This window comes from Megalobrama amblycephala, linkage group LG8 (genome assembly GCF_018812025.1).
Source record: "Megalobrama amblycephala isolate DHTTF-2021 linkage group LG8, ASM1881202v1, whole genome shotgun sequence".
Taxonomy (NCBI): domain Eukaryota; kingdom Metazoa; phylum Chordata; class Actinopteri; order Cypriniformes; family Xenocyprididae; genus Megalobrama; species Megalobrama amblycephala.
Window position 1 is genome coordinate 4,546,348 of NC_063051.1, and position 14,155 is coordinate 4,560,502.

The 14,155-nt window shown below is 35.5% G+C and overlaps 1 protein-coding gene across 15 annotated transcripts in view; it reads right to left on the reverse strand.

The window, feature by feature from the left end:
- foxp1b (forkhead box P1b) overlaps positions 1-14,155 on the reverse strand; it is a 205,058-nt gene that overhangs the window by 131,752 nt on the left and 59,151 nt on the right. For 13 of the 15 annotated variants that reach the window (XM_048198849.1, XM_048198842.1, XM_048198838.1 and 10 more), the window contains one exon: positions 2,914-2,978. The gene's annotated coding sequence lies outside the window, so the exon portion shown is untranslated. Of the gene's footprint in view, positions 1-2,913; positions 2,979-13,172; positions 13,383-14,155 lie in introns of those variants that run through there. The other 2 variants (XM_048198848.1, XM_048198847.1) reach the window with 2 other exon arrangements.

The following is a 14,155-nucleotide window of genomic DNA, read 5'->3' on the forward strand; positions in this document are numbered from 1 at the left end:
CGACTGTTTCCAATAATCAAAATGATACAACATCACAATTTTGACCATTTATATTCAAGTTGTAAACAGTACAAATAGCTTTTTTTTTTTTTTAAATGTACGTTTTGGACATCATGGTACCATGGTAATGCTGTTATATAGAACCATCCATGGTATTTCCATGGTATAATCACCTGACACTTCTACAGTACTTCTCTGTAAAAGAAAATGCTGACAATTTCAAGATTAACAGAAAAAGAGGCTAGCGCTAATTCTTTCGTTTAAGATGTTACCGCTCTAAAAACTTTTTATTACAGCATAGTTGAAATCCTCTCTGGAGTTATGCACACGGGCGCATAAACAACTGTGTGACTAGCGTAAGCATTTAACTTTCTCGTTAGCAATCTCCCCCGTGTGGTGCTTCAGCCATGCTGGCTTGTTTATTATGTTCATAGCTTTGGCAGAAAAAGAGATTTAAGTGAACTCCTACAAATCGCAAGCACTTGTAAATGCATAGAAACACACTCAGCTGTAGAAACAGGGGAATTAGAGGCTTACCAAATGCTAATGCTAATACAAAGCAATTTTCAACCTGATGCTGATACACAGAATTACATTTTTTTTGTAGTAAGCAATAAAATGTACTCGGAAGAGCTATTACATGGACCCTAATCCACCTCTGCGCCCTAACATGCATCAATATACAACTTTTCATTTGGTGTTACCTCAGAATTTCCATCTTTGTGGTTGCCGTAAAACGAGAGGATGAGGCAAATAAAGTAAATAATCAAGTGTATGATCTTCAGAGGCATTCCAATTTAGCCCTTGGCAGGCACCACACAGCATGCAAATATCATATTTTCCCCTGCTGTTTAGTTCTCTGAAAATGTACTCAGAGTTTAAGTGGATATACACTTACTTAAACTTATGGAAGTGTGGTTGAGTGAGAATACGATTATACCAGGCATCCATACAGAAGAAAAACTATTGGAAAGTGGACTGAATTAAATGTATTGGTAAGGAATTTTGTGTTATACCAAAGTGTATGATAAAAAAAGTTTGAAAATGCATTCAATTATCAAAATCTGAAATCCAAAAATGTATGTAATTCTTCAGCTTCATTCTCATTATAATCTGCACATCAACCGTTTTTAAACACTGACATGCTGTATGCAAATCCTGCACAAAAACTTGCTAAAAGGGAGAGAAAAAAGATAGATAAACCTACACCCTTACCAGATACCCACTGGAACGGCCAAACCTTACACCCATCTAAAAGCAGTTAAAGGGATAGTTCACCCAAAAATGAAAATTCTGTCATCATTTACTCACCCTCATGTCGTTCCAAACCCGTAAGACTTTCGTTCATCTTCGGAACTCAAATGAAGATCTTTTAATATAATCTGACAGATTCTTGTCCCTCTATTGACAGCCTACACAACTACCACTTTGACGCTAGAAAAACTAATCCATATGAATTGAGCGGTTTAGTCCAAATTTTCTGAAGATCAACAATTGATCTTCTGAAGAGATCAATTGTTATTTGTGAATAAAAGGTTCAATTCAATCTGTTCATCATATAAAGCGATCGCGTCTCTTCAGAAAATTTGAACTAAACCACTCAATTCATATGGATTAGTTTTACGATCTCTTTATTAACTTTTTGACGCGTCAAAGTCGCAGTTTCACAGCTGTCTATGGAGGGACAGAAAGCTCTCAGATTTCATCAAAAAGATCTTCATTTGTATTTCGAAGATGAACAAAAGCCTTACAGGTTTGGAACAACATGAGGGTGAGTAATTGATGGCATTTTTTTTTTCATTTTTGGGTGAACTAACCTTTTAAGATAAAAGGTACGTAACTATAAATAAATATTATTAGTATTTTTGTCCTGTTTTCCAATAAAAATATCTAATCTTGTTGGAGCCGATAGCATTGTGGGCGGTGCATAAAAAAACTCAATTAAAATCAGGGATGTCGTGGATATCAAAAGACTTAAACTAAATGCACAACATTACAAAAAACTATAGTTAAACATATATATATATATATATATATATATATATATATATATATATATATATATATATATATATATATATATATATATACATACATTGTCAACAGACAATGCAGAAAGACAGAAGACAGGAGTACAGTAACATTTTAAGAAGGTGTATATGGTGAGAAAAATAGAAAGCAAAATACAAAAAATAACAAAACAGAAAACAAACACATAGTGAACAAAGTTTGCATATTTGGGTGTGTGTGAATGTGTCTGTAATCATGAGCTCATGGGAAAGGATGGGAAGTCCCTTTCTTGTCCACCATACTGTCAGAGACAGAACACAGACACACAAACACAGTCTTTCTCACACCCTGTGCCTCAATACTGTACATGAACACCCCTACTTCACTTCTATGGTTTGCTCTGGTCTCTGTGTTAGCTGCTTAGGGCCTTTCCATTCTGAATAAGACAGGTTGGGAAACCTATTTAGAAACCGAATTTCATTTCAAATACCGTTTGTTGCAGGCTAATGGCTAAGTTTTCCTTCTTGTAGCACCTGGAAGTCCTGTTAATTATTGACAATGACCATTTAAAATATGTTGACTCAGAAAGTTGACAAGGATTAATAAAAGCCAAATCCTGTCTCAAAAAGAAAAACATACAAAAACAAAGGGAATAAAAGACCTGTGCAGTAGGGCAAATAAGCCATCCTGTTTAGCGGTAAACTTTGACAAAAATAAACAACCTCCTTTTCTTTCAACCTTGAGAAAAGTATACAAACATAAGAGCTGCAACAAATCAAGTGATTCATTAAACTAGATATAGAATAATAGCACTAGTCCTGCCCTGTCTAGTCCGTCAACAAGCACACACACATACAGGCACACAGAGCTCCATTGGAGTCTAATAACTAATCATTTGTTTACCTTCTCCAAGGACTTGCTTATTTGCGGCCGTCTTCAGTTCCAGCGCTGCGCTTAACCTCCCTGCCCTGCAGAGACAACAAACACACAGAAAAAGCTGTAGCTATAAAATTACTGCAGCTGTCACAAACCATCAGTCATCTCTGTGCATACAAAATGACATTAAAGTAAGCTATTTTGGAGTTGTGATGGTGCAGATAAAGTAATGAGGACTCAACCGTGGACACACAGGAGTACATCATCTACTGAACAAAACTTGAGAGAAGCAGAAAAACTCATATCTGCAGAGAGAAGCAGAAATATCTCATATCTCTCATATCTTATATCTGCAGCATTACTAAACCATAAGCTACAATATGGAAATGAGTTATTCATCATCATTATCAAACCATAAAGGGTTAAACTTGCCTTTATATCAACCGACAGTTGTACTATAGAGTCTATCCTACACCTGATGCTATTTTTTGGACATGAATACTATCGTACTATCATACATAAGTCCCTTATGATCACCAAGGATACATTTACAGTAATATTGTTTAGTATTATTACAATTTAAAATATCTGCTTTTATTTTAATATATTTTTTAAAAATTATTACTGTGATGGCAAAGCTGAATTTTCAAATCATTCTAAAATGCTGAATTAACGCTCAAGAAACATTTCTTACTATTATCTATGTTAAAAGAGTTGTGATCCTCATAAAAAGTTTTGAAAAATTATAAACTGGCACTTTAGTTTAATTTATTGCATCATTGCTGAATAAAAGTATTCTTTTTTTTTTCTAAGAAAATGTTACAGAAATTTGAATGGTGGTACCACCATTGTTGTAACACCCTGGAACACCAAGTACACACTACAGTATATAATTATGTAAACAATTCAGTACCATAGTATATATCACAGAACTATAGTCTTGATTAAAATCACTGTACCATCATCATCAAAAAAAAAAAAAAAAATTGGTCATGGTACTACCATTATACAGTAGTCAACATTTAAAGTGGATCAAAACCTTTCAAAGTTGCCCTAACAGCTTCTTCTTAGAACAACTTAGTTCTTAGTACAACTCTGATGACCATTTTTGATCCACTTTAAATGTTGACTACCATAACTTGGACGTGCCAGTTTCAAAGTATCACAGTATTACCATCTGATGCCATCACTGTATGACTTTTTATAAGTCACCTCTTCCCAAAAGCCACAAAGGCAAAAAGTTCACAAGCTCGCATTGAAAGTCTCGACTAAAAATTATACTCTAAGCATATTCTCATACTACACTGCTGAGAAAGATACTGCAGGCCAACATCCCTTGGGCATTTGAATATAAGCATGAAAGCTTAGCCGAACGTGAAAAAATATGCAGTTTACATTTGCCAGTCAAAACAGTGGCTGGCCGTTTGAGCAGAGTGATTCTGTTTATCTCAGGTAAAGTGAGCGCAGATAAAACACATTGGTACAGCTCGTCCATGTCTCTGCATCAATTACCTGTTAAACACCCTTGTTAAGGTGGGTGGTCAGCATTTACTTGGCGACTAAAAACACCAGTCACCACAAGGACCATATGAGTTTTCTGCATATCTTGTGCTGATTCCATTTTCTTTCATTCTAATTCATTAGACTTCAATTAACACGTCATCCCTGCTGTTATGAATCAATAGCTCGTGGTGACAGGTGATGAATTTTTCAGCTTAAAAAGCTAAACATCATTTATTCAAATCACCTGCTAAGGTCTCAGGTGCTAAATGAGTTTACTGAAATGCCTAACGCTCATTTAGACAAATGTTCTCTCGTCCTAATGATGAGAACGTTTTGCATTGAGAATGGGAGGGGGGGACGCGCAACAGCAGTTACCTTTTAGTTTTTAGCACCGTAATGTGTTGCTAAATCGATAACAGTCCAGACTGAATGCATGAAGTTGGAGGTAATGCTGGTGTTTTGAACAGCGGGGTGGAGAAGGCCTGGGGAGTGAATAAATACACTCATACCGTTAGACCCAGCTGGAGAAGGAAAAGAACCAGCACTCTGGTGCTCGGGGAACTTGCTGAGATGATCAGCTTCATGGGTGTGTTATGGAGGAAAAGCGGCGAGAGAGCCAACTAAATGAGCACATGAGCTAAATACTGTCTGAAGATGTTAGCGAAGAGACAGACAGGAAAAACAACAACTTTAAGTTCTTGTTTAAAGGTGTTTCTTCAACTATGGCGATTTTGGCCCTGTGGACTTAATTAACTCACTAGTTTGTCTAACAATAGCTGCATTTACATGGACCCTAATAATCCGATTGCAATCCGACTAGTAGCACATGTGCAATAAAAAAAAGAAAAAAAAAGTCACATTTACAAGTAACCTTGTCAATTGGAATGAATTGGCCAAATCTGATTACGCTTTCATTGGGATAGTAAGGGGTGGTTTATTCCTTTTGTAATCCGATGGACATGTAAACACTTGATCGGATTAAAAACCAAAACTGGAGAGTACCGCACATGTGCAATGATGTATGACGCGTGGAACGAGCTGTTCTTCCTGTTGGAATAGTGTCATGAATGCCCTGTCATTCTAAATTCTCTTTCCACTCATCGTCTGTGAAGTGGAGCAGGATAACGTCCCACCAGTCCTTGTTTCATACTCTCATCCACAGACGATTGGTTTTGGGCTCTAGAAAAGGTGTTTTTACTGCTTGATAAATACAAGCAGCGCGACTCAATGGTTCATGTGCTCGTTGTCGCCCAATTAGGACCCGGAATAGATAAATATCAGGTCTGCTTTTTAAAACAAAGAAAAGGAGGATAGTTAGTATGCAACAACAGCAGGAAACTCTGTATATTCGTGCAGTGTGCATGTCAAAATATTAATTCTGATCAGAAGCTTGTGACATATAAATGCGCACATCAACCCTATCACTTTATTTAGCGTTCATGTAAACACTATACTCGGATTCATCAGTCGGAACAAATTCATTCAGATTGAAGGAAAAAGTGTCCATGTAAATGTAACTAATGTCCACAAGTTTTTTTCTCCTCTAAACAGTCATGAACATGTCATTTCCATCACATCTCATAAATCACCATTTATTCTGTGGTGGAAATGACATTTTAAACATTTACTGGAATAAAATCGCTAGGTTTCTAAGGCAAACTTAATATCTAGCAGTTTATGCATCCTAAATAGACAACTACATCATACTTTAACACTTTTTGCATAATTGCACAAAAATGACACAGTATTTACCTTAATTATTGTTTTGTTCACACATCATATACACTACAGTTCAAAAGTTTTGGTCAGTAAGGGTTTTTTTTTTTATGTATGTATATCTCACTCACCAAGGCTGAACAATAAAAATACAGTAAAACACAGAAATATAGTGAAACATTATTCCAATTTAAAATAACTGTTTTATAATTTTATATATTTTATATATTTATATTTGCTGCTCAAGAAACATTTATTATTATTATTATTATTATTATTATTATTATTATTATTATCATCAACGCTGAAAACTGCTGAGACATTTTTTTAAAGAATTCTTTGATGAATAGAAAGTTCAACAGCATTTATTTGAAATTAGTGCATCTCATATTTCATCTCAAGCATGCTCTTCAGTGACATTAGGACAAAATTGTTTGGTGTGATGGAAATAATGCCACAACTGTTGGAAGAGTAAAAAAAAGTACTTCCTAAAAATTGATTAAAAACTGAAAATTTTATATTGAAATATGTTTCTTTTCATGATGTATTTTTATAATATTTAGATTTACAATCTGGGTCAAGGGTGGAAAAAAAGCTATCCATAAAAATCCATTTGAAAAGTAAGTTTAGAAAAATGGTAAAGGTATTAATGTGGCCTTCATATAATAAAGAGAAAAAATTGAAATCTGATCATTTTAATAAAAGGCAACCCATGGAAATTTTTTTTCATTTACCCTTGTAAATGAAAGCGCTCGCGTCGCTGGAGCTTCCTCTAAAAAGGCATGGCAATATGACAATCTGACAATGAAATCGTATCAGAACGATGCGTTTGAACAGCGTTCCATTTCAACAATCATTTACAGTGTTTGTACGATAATAAAGAAAACTGTCACAGTTGGTTTACTATTTAAAGGGAATTGCGTTTGACCTAGAATCGCAAACATTTATATGGCCAGTAAAAACTTTGGTCATGCATGACAACAATGGCTAAAAATGATAGCATGCACATGAATATCAACAATCTCATTTGGAAATCCAGACCTGAAGAGGACTTCTATAAAATGTTGTTCTTATTCAACCACATTTACATCGTACAGGCTATTGAATCACACACTCCAGCCAATTCCTGGCTAAAACCAAGCCAATCCTAACAGAAAAGGCCCTGGTGGTCATTATAAACGCCTCTTCAGTCCATCTAATGGACCATCTCTTTCCTCACTTCACCAAAAACACAAGAGCACATGAATATTTACCACCAAGCAAAGCCATTCCATTAATCGGTTTGCAAACGCTTAAATAGCATATCTGTGGCTACTTCTGCAATGGGGTCATAAATGAACATTCCTGCTTATTAGCATGTTAATTTATGCAGCAATTGAGTGCAGCTCATAGGCTGTGACCAGCTCCTCTCCTCCCCTATTGGTCAAGGAAGCAAATTTATCCAGCGTCCTCTAACAAGCACGCTTGACGTACTCAAAAATATTATATAAGGGTGCTGTATCTGTAATAAAGTGGCAAAAGTGTATGTAAAACTATTAAAGGAATAGTTTGCCAAAAAATAAGTGTTCTGTCATCATTTACTCATCCTCATTCCAAACCTCTATCCTTCATTCCTCCAAAAATGCAATATTCCAAGTTAAACAATACACTCAAAAAATATTCAGGCCTAATATTTAATATTTATGTATTTTGATTGCAAAAATTTCCATCCATTTGGATTACACAGTTCTAACAAATCAATCAAATAATCTTAATGTGATGCACATTTTTCAATAATACACAAATTAAATAATAATAAGATTCATGTAATAGTACCAATATATCCAGTTTGTTTCAAATTTATATGAACCAGGATTATTATTAATAATAAATGCAAAATGATTAAATTCTTAACCAGGTTTCTGCAATAAACCCAGTTTACACTGCATCCCATTTATGTATTTTATAGCTTTGTGTTAGGAACGGACTAAAATTATTTACTTATATCTTTCCAATCATATGTTGCTCTTAAATCTCATTTGCGTATGCGCTTATTCAAATTCCGGTTTGATGTCAAAACACCAAATGCTTTTGGTTCTCACATGTTCTTAACGCTCAAAGTTTGAATATGCTAAAGAATGCAATTTGAAGAGCTACAAGATTTTACAGTGAAATTTCAGTCATTTCCTCATACTGTACAAAGCTACCGTATGACTTCAGATATACTGTAGCAAGCGAGTCGTGGACTACTTTTATGAACTTTTAATATTTTGAAGAAAAACCCTTAAAACGCTGATCTAGAGAAATACAATCATATCAGAAAAGGAGAAAATGGAGAGGGAGCAAGAGAGAGACCGCAAACAAGAGACTGAGCAGGCTGTGATATCTATATTGAGTCCATTTGTGTTTGTTTTTAGGGTGTGTGCACATGATTTTCCAAGTCACTGTCTGTGCTCTGAAATACAGGAAAATTGCATGACTCACTTTGAGACAAATGCAGCTGTTTACAAAAGCCTGACAAAAAGGTGACTGAACCAAGGTCTCTCTCTCTTTCTCTCCCACTCACTCTCTCACCAGAGCCTGATTCATTTCAACTATTCCCAAAAACCTGAAAGTCATTTTTATAATTCGCTTACAAGCAGGCTTCGCCCATTGTTTTGCACGTCCACGTTCATGTAAACAACGGCGGTTTCCGACATGCAAACAGACGAGAAACCTAATTTATCTTGGCTTGTACGTGGGTCACTTGAGCTTCTGGAGGCCGAGCGAGTCGGTACATAGTCTGCTGACTGTCAGGCTGTCTGAGTCTAGACATTTTTTTCGGACCTGCCCTCACGTTTTGCTGAGCTAAGAACAAAGTACACAGAGTACACACACACACAGCTTTCACAGTCTTAATACCAAGGCAGCGGTATTTCGTTCCTATCCCAAAACAAACAAGGCAGTGCATTTCTTTACACTATTTAAATGTTAACAGGCAAGAGCGCGGGTTGAATAGAGCATTCTTTCACTCTGGATACCAGAAACGGCCCAGCCAGACTTTCAAAACACATTCTAATGAAATCATCCAAAAGATAAATAAAAAGCTGCACTTGTTTTCTTTTCTGAGCTCACCTTCCCCTCTTCTTTCTTTTCCTTTTTTGTAATTGGATTATACTTTTTTTTGAGTACGGACCAGTGCCATGAGAGCACGGAACTACTGTAGAGCGATTTTTCATTCTCTTTTCCTCTCCCCCGATGACATTTATACAGCTAAGGCCTAAGGATATGAGGGTTAACACTGGTCACTGTGGGTTTTAACCCAATTATGCAATGTTATCTTTTTAATAAGTGAAATATTATAGTTTTATTAATGACCAATGCCAATAAGGATTTACAGATGTTAGGGTCAGCAATGTTCAATGTAATACAATTTAATCATAAAAATATGATGTACAAAAAACTCGGGCTGTCCCAGACTAAAGATTTTTCTAGTCGACTAATAGTCTTTTATTAAGTCATTAGTCGACTATTCGCATGTTTATATTAAAGGTGCCCTTGATTCAAAAATTGAATTTACCTTGGCATAGTTAAATAACAAGAGTTCAGTACATGGAAAAGACATACAGTGAGTCTCAAACCCCATTGTTTCCTCCTTCTTATATAAATCTCATTTGTTTAAACGACCTCCGTAGAACAGCCAAATCTCAACATAACACCGACTGTTACGCAACAGTCGGGGTGTACGCCCCAATATTTGCATAATGCCAGCCCATGATGTTCCCAACATTATAAAAGGCATTAGACAAGGGCAGCCAGTTAACATCTGGAGCTGCACACAGCCGAATCATCAGACTAGGTAAGCAAGAACAACAGCGAAAAATGGCAGATGGAGCAATAATAACTGACATAATCCATGATAACATGATATTTTTACTGATATTTGTAAATTGTCTTTCTAAAAGTTTCGTTAGCATGTTGCTAATGTACTGTTAAATGAGGTTAAAGTTACCATCGTTTCTTACTGTATTCACGGAGACAAGAGCCGTCGCTATTTTCATTTTTTAAACACTTGCAGTCTGTATAATGCATAAACACAACTCCATTCTTTATAAATCTCTCCAACAGTGTAGCAATAGCCGTTAGCCACGGAGGACAGCCTCAAATTCACTCAGAATAAAACTTTAACATCCAAATAAATACTTTACTCACATAATTCGAAGCATGCATGCAGCATGCATGACGAACATCTTGTAAAGATCCATTTGAGGGTTATATTAGCTGTGTGAACTTTGTAAATGCGCTGTAATATAGTCGACAGCTGGTGTGGCAGGGAGCATGCGATTTAAGGGGGCAGCGCCGAGTGTAAATCAGTGCATTGTTAATGATGCCCCAAAATAGGCAGTTAAAAAATTTTTTTTTTAAAAATCTATGGGGTATTTTGAGCTGAAACTTCACAGACACATTCAGGAGACACCTTAGACTTATATTACATCTTGTGAAAGAACGTTCTTGGGCACCTTTAATTTAATTACTTAAATATATACTGAGGAGAATGCTAAACCATATTGAGGGTATATATATATATATATATATATATATATATATATATATATATATATATATATATATATATAGAGACATATATAGATTTACTAGTGCACACATTTGTCGCAAAGCACAGGCAAACGTAATGATTATGAATGTGTCGGGAAAAATGTTTCTGCAAGTTGAAGACGCTGCCTCGCCATCTCCGCATTATAGTGAACATGCTCATAGAGAGAAATGCACCTTTCATACGGATTACATAAGCGGAGAGTATTTCTTTTCTAATTGAATTGGTTCATTTAAAAGTAGATATTCGATTCATTTTTTGTGACACGCTCCAGTTCAGGGAGACAGACGGCAGAAAGCGCATCCTGTGCGTTTTCTTTATTTTACAAAGGCACAACTTTATCTTGTTATTGTGAATTTAGACAAATAAATGTAGACGATTTACATTTTGAATGATGTATTACTCTTATCTGTATGACCAAAAATGACGGAGTATTAAAAGTTGTTTTCGCTGTTATCAGAAAATAAAGCAAGTGACTAAGCCTCTTCTAGTCGACTAATGTTTAGTCAACTTTTAGGGGGAATCCCCACAAAAAACAAAAAAAACAAAAAAAACAAAGCACAGGCAAACAAAAAGATTATGAATGTGTCAGGAAAAAATAGCAAGGAGACATTAATTATTTATCAATAAACTAATGTTTTCTAGATAAATAATAAGTAAGACAGTGTCGGCTGCAAGATGAAGTTGAAGACGCTGCCTCGACATCTCTGCATTATAGTGAACACGCCCATAGAGAGAAATGCACCTTTCATATGGATTACATAAGCGGAGAGTATTTCTTTTCAATTTGAATTGGTTCATTTAAAAGTAGATATTTCAAACTTTCTATAGATATATTTCTCATGTCTGTGAGGCCTATACGCCGAGTTGCGGTTCATTTTTTGTGACACGCTCCAGTTCAGGGAGACAGACGGCAGAAAGCACATCCTGTGCGTTTTCTTTATTTTACAAAGGCACAACTTTTTCTTGTTATTGTGAATTTAGACAAATAAATGTAGACAATTTACAGTTTTGAATGTTGTATTACTCTTATCTGTATGACCTAAACTGACGGAGTATTAAAAGTTGTTTTCGCTGTTATCAGAACATAAAGCAAGTGACTAAGCCTCTTCTAGTTGACTAATGTTTAGTCAACTTTCAGGGGGAATCCCCACAAAAAACAAAAAAAACAAAAAAACACACAACTTATGCTCCATGATATTTACTGAAAACACACTTAAAAAATGAAACCATTTGGAAACCATTTGAGAATGTCTATTTGAAAACGGAAAATATGCATCATCCATTTTTTTAAATGGCTGCTGCCAATGCCAATATCAGGGTTGAATACATATTGCAGATCAATATTACAGTATATATAGCAAATAATAAAACAAATATATAAATATTTATTTTACTCAATAGATTTCATTAGCAATTTTTCATTCATCATTACATTAATACTTTTGTATTCAACAAAATATCCAAAAAATGTCTCGCGGTTTCCACAAAAACTTATCATTTTCATAATTTTCATAATTTATAATCATCAGAAATGTTTCTTGAGCAGCACATTAGCATATTAGAATGATTTCTGAAGGATCACGTGACACTGAAGACTGGAGTAATGATGCTGAAAATTCAACTTTACCATCACAGGAATAACTGTTTTCTATTTTAACAATTTAAAATGTAATTTTCTCTTTAAAATCTCACAATATTTCTGTTTTGACTGAATTCTTGATCAAATAAATGCAGCTTTGGTGAGCATGAGACACTTCTTTCAATTACATTAAAAAAAAAAATCTTACCAACCCCAAACTTTTGAACGATAGTTTGTGTCTATTACTCATATCACTAATAAACTGCTTTACATGTTATGCAATGACCTCTGTCAACACCAATATCTAGAGAAGAGTGGCTGATATAACACATAGCAATATATATCAAATAATATGTAGGCAAAACTGCTGAATTTGTATGAATGACTGCTTATATTTTATACAACAATATTAACAATACAGGGCTAAAAACAAAACTTTTTTGTAGTTTTGTAAACATTGCACAAACAAAACACTACTTTTTTATCATGTCATTTTTAAGGTTCATTTCTTTGATCTCAACCATGCTTTAACGTCCTCTCTTACATCACGTTTCCTCTTTCTCCCCACCAATCCCCTTCTCTTTCTCTCTCTCTTTTTCTCATCCGTTCTCTTCTGTCCTTTGACCACAGATGCTGTGTACTATTAATATCAATAACCCACAAATTCCATTTCCCTGTGCAGAGACAGAGTGAGAGTGAGCGTAGTGACTGAGGAAAGAGCAAAATCTCCCAATACAGATTCACTTCTCTTTTTGTGAGAAAGATCTAATTGGACAGCAGAGAGTAGAGGCAGATACCGTGTGGAGAGCGAGAGAGTGACAACGAGGGAGATCCGAGAGTTTTAATCAGTATTTTAAGCTCAGCAAGCAAGAGGGAGAATAAACGCATCGCTTAAAGTCTGTGAACACTCACCCATGAACATAACCCAGTGCTCCGCAAGCCAAATCCAAACAATTCCAGCGTCCCACACTTTGATCCACACTATAACAAAAGTCCTCTCTTCAGCAGCTGCCTCTTTATCAAGTTAAGTGAGGTGCGAGCAGTGTGCAACCGGCAGCCTTGCCCCGCTTGCGCTCTCTGGCTTGCACACACATGCACTCTCGTCTCGGGGGCTGGAGGTATGTGGTCTAAACACAACAAAAGCCTGAGTCGAAGATTGAATATGCAGGAAGAGGGCCTCCGTTTGCATAAACACAAACACTCAGCAAAATGAAGGGCTGGCACCGATCGCACCAGTGCCTGCTGGGAAACGCATACCTGTCCCGTCCTGGCCCTGGACTACTTTAATCAAACTACAGCTGAGAAATGGACTACAGTGGAGATAAATTCAAACTGTTAGGTTTGATGATTTCCAAAGGAGTAAGTGCATTATTATTTTTACTTTATTGGGAAACGTTTCTCAGCTATATCTACATCTGATCATTCCAATTTCTCCAACAAGCTTCAGTTCTTAATTTTGTAAATTCTTAAAAACAAAATTACTGAAGTCTGATTACATCTTATATCTTAAATTTCTCCACTCTTTGAAAAAGTTCTATACAGAACCCTAAGGTTGAGACACAATTTTAAAAGAACCATTTATGCCAAAAAGGTTCTATATGAGAAGAAATGTCTTCAATTTGTCTTAATCCTTTCATGTTGAACAGTTTATTTCAATTTTTTGGTCCCACTTTATATTAGGTGGCTTTAACTACTATGTACTTCTATTTAAATTAATCATTTGATAAAAGACACTTATTTTGCACATACATGTTTTTACATTGTATTTTATATTTAAAAAAAATACCTGCATGTAATTACATCTGTAATTAATTTCTGTAATTACATTATTGACCCATCCCTTACACCTTAAACCCACCCTTAAACCTACTCATACCACCAAAGCTGTCCCTAAC